We start from the raw sequence: 6,385 nt of genomic DNA, 5'->3' as shown, positions 1-6,385 counted from the left end.
ATCTAAGCTATAAGAACTAGAGCAAAAACAATGAAAATCTGTGATCACTTTTATTTCCTACTAATATTCGGTTTTTTGAGTGAAAACATAAAAGTCCATTTTCTGGCTAAACTATAAGAGCTAGGGCAAAAACAATGAAAATCTGTGATCACTTTTATTTCCTACTAAAATTCGGTTTTTTGAGTGAAAACATAAAAGTCCATTTTCAATTTTTTGAGTGAAAACATAAAAGTCAATTTTCTGGCTAAACTACAACAGCTAGAGCAAAAGCAATGAAAATCTGTGATCACTTTTATTTCCTACTAATATTCGGTTTTTTGAGTGAAAACATAAAAGTCCATTTTCTGGCTAAACTATAAGAGCTAGAGCAAAAACAATGAAAATCTGTGATCACTTTTTTTCCTACCAAAAATCGGTTTTTGAGTGAAAACATAAAAGTCCATTTTCTGGCTAAACTATAAGAGCTAGAACCAAAACAATGAAAATCTGTGATCACTTTTATTTCCTACTTAAATTCGGTCCATTTTCTGGCTAAACTATAAGAGCTGGAGCAAAAACAATGAAAATCTGTGATCACTTTTATTTCCTACAATATTTGATTTTTTTAGTGAAAACATAAAAGACCATTTTCTGGCTAAACTGTAAGAGCTAGAGCTAGAGCAAAAGAAATGAAAATCTGTGATCTCTTTTATTTCCTACTTAAATTCAATTTTTTGAGTGATAACACAAAAGTCCATTTTCTGGCTAAACTATAAGAGCTGGAACAAAAACAATGAAAATCTGTGATCACTTTTTTTTCCTACAAAATTCACTTTTACTTCCTACTTAAATTAAATTTTTGAGTGAAAACATAAAAGTCCATTTTCTGGCTAAACTATAAGAGCTAGAGCCAAAACAATGAAAATCTGTATCACTTTTATTTCCTACTAAATTCGGTTTTTTGATTGAAAACATAAAAGTCCATTTTCTGGCTAAACTATAAGAGCTAGAGCAAAAACAATGAAAATCTGTGATCACTTTTACTTCCTACTTAAATTAAATTTTTTTAGTGAAAACATAAAAGTCCATTTTCTGGCTAAACTATAAGAGCTAGAGCAAAAACAATGAAAATCTGTGATCACTTTTATTTCCTACTAAAATCCTATTTTTTTAGTGAAAACATAAAGGTCCATTTTCTGGCTAAACTATAAGAGCTAGAGTAAAAACAATGAAAATCTGTGATCACTTTTATTTCCTATTTCTGGCTAAACTATAACAGCTAGAGCAAAAGCAATGAAAATTTGTGATCACTTTTATTTCCTACTAAAATTCGGTTTTATGAGTGAAAACATAAAAGTCCATTTTCTGGCTAAACTATAAGAGCTAGAGCAAAAACAATGAAAATCTGTGATCACTTTTATTTCCTACTAAAATTCGGTTTTATGAGTGAAAACATAAAAGTCCATTTTCTGGCTAAACTATAAGAGCTAGAGCAAAAACAATGAAAATCTGTGATCACTTTTATTTCCTACTAAAATTCGATTTTTTTAGTGAAAATATAAAAGTCCATTTTCTGGCTAAACTATAAGAGCTAGAGCAAAAACAATAAAAATCTGTGATCACTTTTATTTCCTACAAAATTCGGTTTTTTGAGTGAAAACATAAAAGTCCATTTTCTGGCGAAACTATAAGAGCTAGAGCAAAAACAATGAAAATCTGTGATCACTTTTATTTCCTACTAAAATTCGGTTTTTTGAGTGAAAACATAAAAGTCCATTTTCTGGCTAAACTATAAGAGCTAGGGCAAAAACAATGAAAATCTGTGATCACATTTATTTCCTACTAAAATTCGGTTTTTTGAGTGAAAACATAAAAGTCCATTTTCAATTTTTTGAGTGAAAACATAAAAGTCAATTTTCTGGCTAAACTATAACAGCTAGAGCAAAAGCAATGAAAATCTGTGATCACTTTTATTTCCTACTAATATTCGGTTTTTTGAGTGAAAACATAAAATTCCATTTTCTGGCTAAACTATAAGAGCTAGAGCAAAAACAATGAAAATCTGTGATCACTTTTTTTCCTACCAAAAATCGGTTTTTTGAGTGAAAACATAAAAGTCCATTTTCAATTTTTTGAGTGAAAACATAAAAGTCAATTTTCTGGCTAAACTATAACAGCTAGAGCAAAAGCAATGAAAATCTGTGATCACTTTTATTTCCTACTAATATTCGGTTTTTGAGTGAAAACATAAAAGTCCATTTTCTGGCTAAACTATAAGAGCTAGAGCAAAAACAATGAAAATCTGTGATCACTTTTATTTCCTACTAATATTCGGTTTTTTGAGTGAAAACATAAAAGTCCATTTTCTGGCTAAACTATAAGAGCTAGGGCAAAAACAATGAAAATCTGTGATCACATTTATTTCCTACTAAAATTCGGTTTTTTGAGTGAAAACATAAAAGTCCATTTTCAATTTTTTGAGTGAAAACATAAAAGTCAATTTTCTGGCTAAACTATAACAGCTAGAGCAAAAGCAATGAAAATCTGTGATCACTTTTATTTCCTACTAATATTCGGTTTTTTGAGTGAAAACATAAAAGTCCATTTTCTGGCTAAACTATAAGAGCTAGGGCAAAAACAATGAAAATCTGTGATCACATTTATTTCCTACTAAAATTCGGTTTTTGAGTGAAAACATAAAAGTCCATTTTCAATTTTTTGAGTGAAAACATAAAAGTCAATTTTCTGGCTAAACTATAACAGCTAGAGCAAAAGCAATGAAAATCTGTGATCACTTTTATTTCCTACTAATATTCGGTTTTTTGAGTGAAAACATAAAAGTCCATTTTCTGGCTAAACTATAAGAGCTAGAGCAAAAACAATGAAAATCTGTGATCACTTTTTTTCCTACCAAAAATCGGTTTTTTGAGTGAAAACATAAAAGTCCATTTTCTGGCTAAACTATAAGAGCTAGAACCAAAACAATGAAAATCTGTGATCACTTTTATTTCCTACTTAAATTCGGTCCATTTTCTGGCTAAACTATAAGAGCTGGAGCAAAAACAATGAAAATCTGTGATCACTTTTATTTCCTACAATATTTGATTTTTTTAGTGAAAACATAAAAGACCATTTTCTGGCTAAACTGTAAGAGCTAGAGCTAGAGCAAAAGAAATGAAAATCTGTGATCTCTTTTATTTCCTACTTAAATTCAATTTTTTGAGTGATAACACAAAAGTCCATTTTCTGGCTAACTATAAGAGCTGGAACAAAAACAATGAAAATCTGTGATCACTTTTTTTTCCTACAAAATTCACTTTTACTTCCTACTTAAATTAAATTTTTTGAGTGAAAACATAAAAGTCCATTTTCTGGCTAAACTATAAGAGCTAGAGCCAAAACAATGAAAATCTGTATAACTTTTATTTCCTACTAAATTCGGTTTTTTGATTGAAAACATAAAAGTCCATTTTCTGGCTAAACTATAAGAGCTAGAGCAAAAACAATGAAAATCTGTGATCACTTTTACTTCCTACTTAAATTAAATTTTTTTAGTGAAAACATAAAAGTCCATTTTCTGGCTAAACTATAAGAGCTAGAGCAAAAACAATGAAAATCTGTGATCACTTTTATTTCCTACTAAAATCCCATTTTTTTAGTGAAAACATAAAGGTCCATTTTCTGGCTAAACTATAAGAGCTAGAGTAAAAACAATGAAAATCTGTGATCACTTTTATTTCCTATTTCTGGCTAAACTATAACAGCTAGAGCAAAACCAATGAAAATTTGTGATCACTTTTATTTCCTACTAATATTCGGTTTTTTGAGTGAAACATAAAAGTCCATTTTCTGGCTAAACTATAAGAGCTAGAGCAAAAACAATAAAAATCAGTGATCACTTTTATTTCCTACTAAAATTCGGTTTTTTGAGTGAAAACATAAAAGCCCATTTTCTGGCTAAACTATAAGAGCTAGAGCAAAAGCAATGAAAATCTGTGATCACTTTTATTTCCTAATTAAATTCAATTTTTTGAGTGAAAACATAAAAGTCCATTTTCTGGCTAAACTATAAGAGCTAGAGCAAAAACAATGAAAATCTGTGATCACTTTTATTTCCTATTTCTGGCTAAACTATAACAGCTAGAGCAAAAGCAATGAAAATTTGTGATCACTTTTATTTCCTACTAATATTCGGTTTTTTGAGTGAAAACATAAAAGCCCATTTTCTGGCTAAACTATAAGAGCTAGAGCAAAAACAATAAAAATCAGTGATCACTTTTATTTCCTACTAAAATTCGGTTTTTTGAGTGAAAACATAAAAGCCCATTTTCTGGCTAAACTATAAGAGCTAGAGCAAAAGCAATGAAAATCTGTGATCACTTTTATTTCCTACTTAAATTCAATTTTTTGAGTGAAAACATAAAAGTCCATTTTCTGGCTAAACTATAAGAGCTAGAGCAAAAGCAATGAAAATCTGTGATCACTTTTATTTCCTACTTAAATTCAATTTTTTGAGTGAAAACATAAAAGTCCATTTTCTGGCTAAACTATAAGAGCTAGAGCAAAAACAATGAAAATCTGTGATCACTTTTATTTCCTACTAAAATTCGATTTTATTAGTGAAACATAAAAGTCCATTTCTGGCTAAACTATAAGAGCTAGAGCAAAAACAATGAAAATCTGTGATCACTTTTTAATTTCCTACTAAAAGTCGGTTTTTGAGTGAAAACATAAAAGTCCATTTCTGGCTAAACTATAAGAGCTAGAGCAAAACAATGAAAATCTGTGATCACTTTTATTTCCTACTAAAATTCGATTTTTTGAGTGAAAACATCAAAGTCCATTTTCTGGCTAAACTATAAGAGCTAGAGCAAAAACAATGAAAATCTGTGATCACTTTTATTTCCTACTGAAATTCGATTTTTTGAGTGAAAACCTAAAAGTCCATTTTCTGGCTAAACTATAAGAGCTAGAGCAAAAACAATGTAAAATCTGTGATCACTTTTATTTCCTACTAAAATCCTATTTTTTTGAGTGAAAACATAAAAGTCCATTTTCTGGCTAAACTATAAGAGCTAGAGCAAAAACAATGAAAATCTGTGATCACTTTTACTTCCTACTAAAATTCGGTTTTTTGAGTGAAAACATAAAAGTCCATTTTCTGGCTAAACTATAAGAGCTAGAGCAAAAACAATGAAAATCTGTGATCACTTTTATTTCCTACCAAAATTCGATTTTTTGAGTGAAAACATAAAAGTTTATTTTCTGGCTAAACTATAAGAGCTAGAGCAAAAACAATGAAAATCTGTGATCACTTTTATTTCCTACCAAAATTCGATTTTTTGAGTGAAAACATAAAAGTTATTTTCTGGCTAAACTATAAGAGCTAGAGCAAAAACAATGAAAATCTGTGATCACTATTACTTCCTACTAAAATTCGGTTTTTTGAGTGAAAACATAACAGTCCATTTTCTGGCTAAACTATAAGAGCTAGAGCAAAAACAATGAAAATCTATGATCACTTTTATTTCCTACCAAAATACGATTTTTTTAATGAAAACATAAAAGTCCATTTTCTGGCTTAACTATAAGAGCTAGAGCAAAAACAATGAAAATCTGTGATCACTTTTTTTCCTACCAAAAGTCAATTTTTTTAGTGAAAACATAAAAGTCCATTTTCTGGCTAAACTATAAGAGCTAGAGCAAAAACAATGAAAATCTGTGATCACTTTTATTTCCTACAAAATTCGATTTTTTGAGTGAAAACATAAAAGTTTATTTTCTGGCTAAACTATAAGAGCTAGAGCAAAAACAATGAAAATCTGTGATCACTTTTATTTCCTACCAAAATTCGATTTTTTGAGTGAAAACATAAAAGTTATTTTCTGGCTAAACTATAAGAGCTAGAGCAAAAACAATGAAAATCTGTGATCACTTTTATTTCCTACCAAAATTCGATTTTTTTAATGAAAACATAAAAGTCCATTTTCTGGCTAAACTATAAGAGCTAGAGCAAAAACAATGAAAATCTGTGATCACTTTTTTTCCTACTAAAAGTCAATTTTTTTAGTGAAAACATAAAAGTCCATTTTCTGGCTAAACTATAAGAGCTAGAGCAAAAACAATGAAAATCTATGATCACTTTTATTTCCTACCAAAATTCGATTTTTTTAATGAAAACATAAAAGTCCATTTTCTGGCTAAACTATAAGAGCTAGAGCAAAAACAATGAAAATCTGTGATCACTTTTTTTCCTACTAAAAGTCAATTTTTTTAGTGAAAACATAAAAGTCCATTTTCTGGCTAAACTATAAGAGCTAGAGCAAAAACAATGAAAATCTGTGATCACTTTTACTTCCTACTAAAATTCGGTTTTTTGAGTGAAAACATAAAAGTCCATTTTCTG

Source organism: Lucilia sericata, unplaced genomic scaffold (assembly GCF_015586225.1).
Source record: "Lucilia sericata isolate MDLA Ls3-8-SP2 unplaced genomic scaffold, ASM1558622v1 Contig000057F_arrow, whole genome shotgun sequence".
Taxonomy (NCBI): Eukaryota; Metazoa; Arthropoda; class Insecta; order Diptera; family Calliphoridae; genus Lucilia; species Lucilia sericata.
This window is presented reverse-complemented; position numbering follows the sequence as displayed.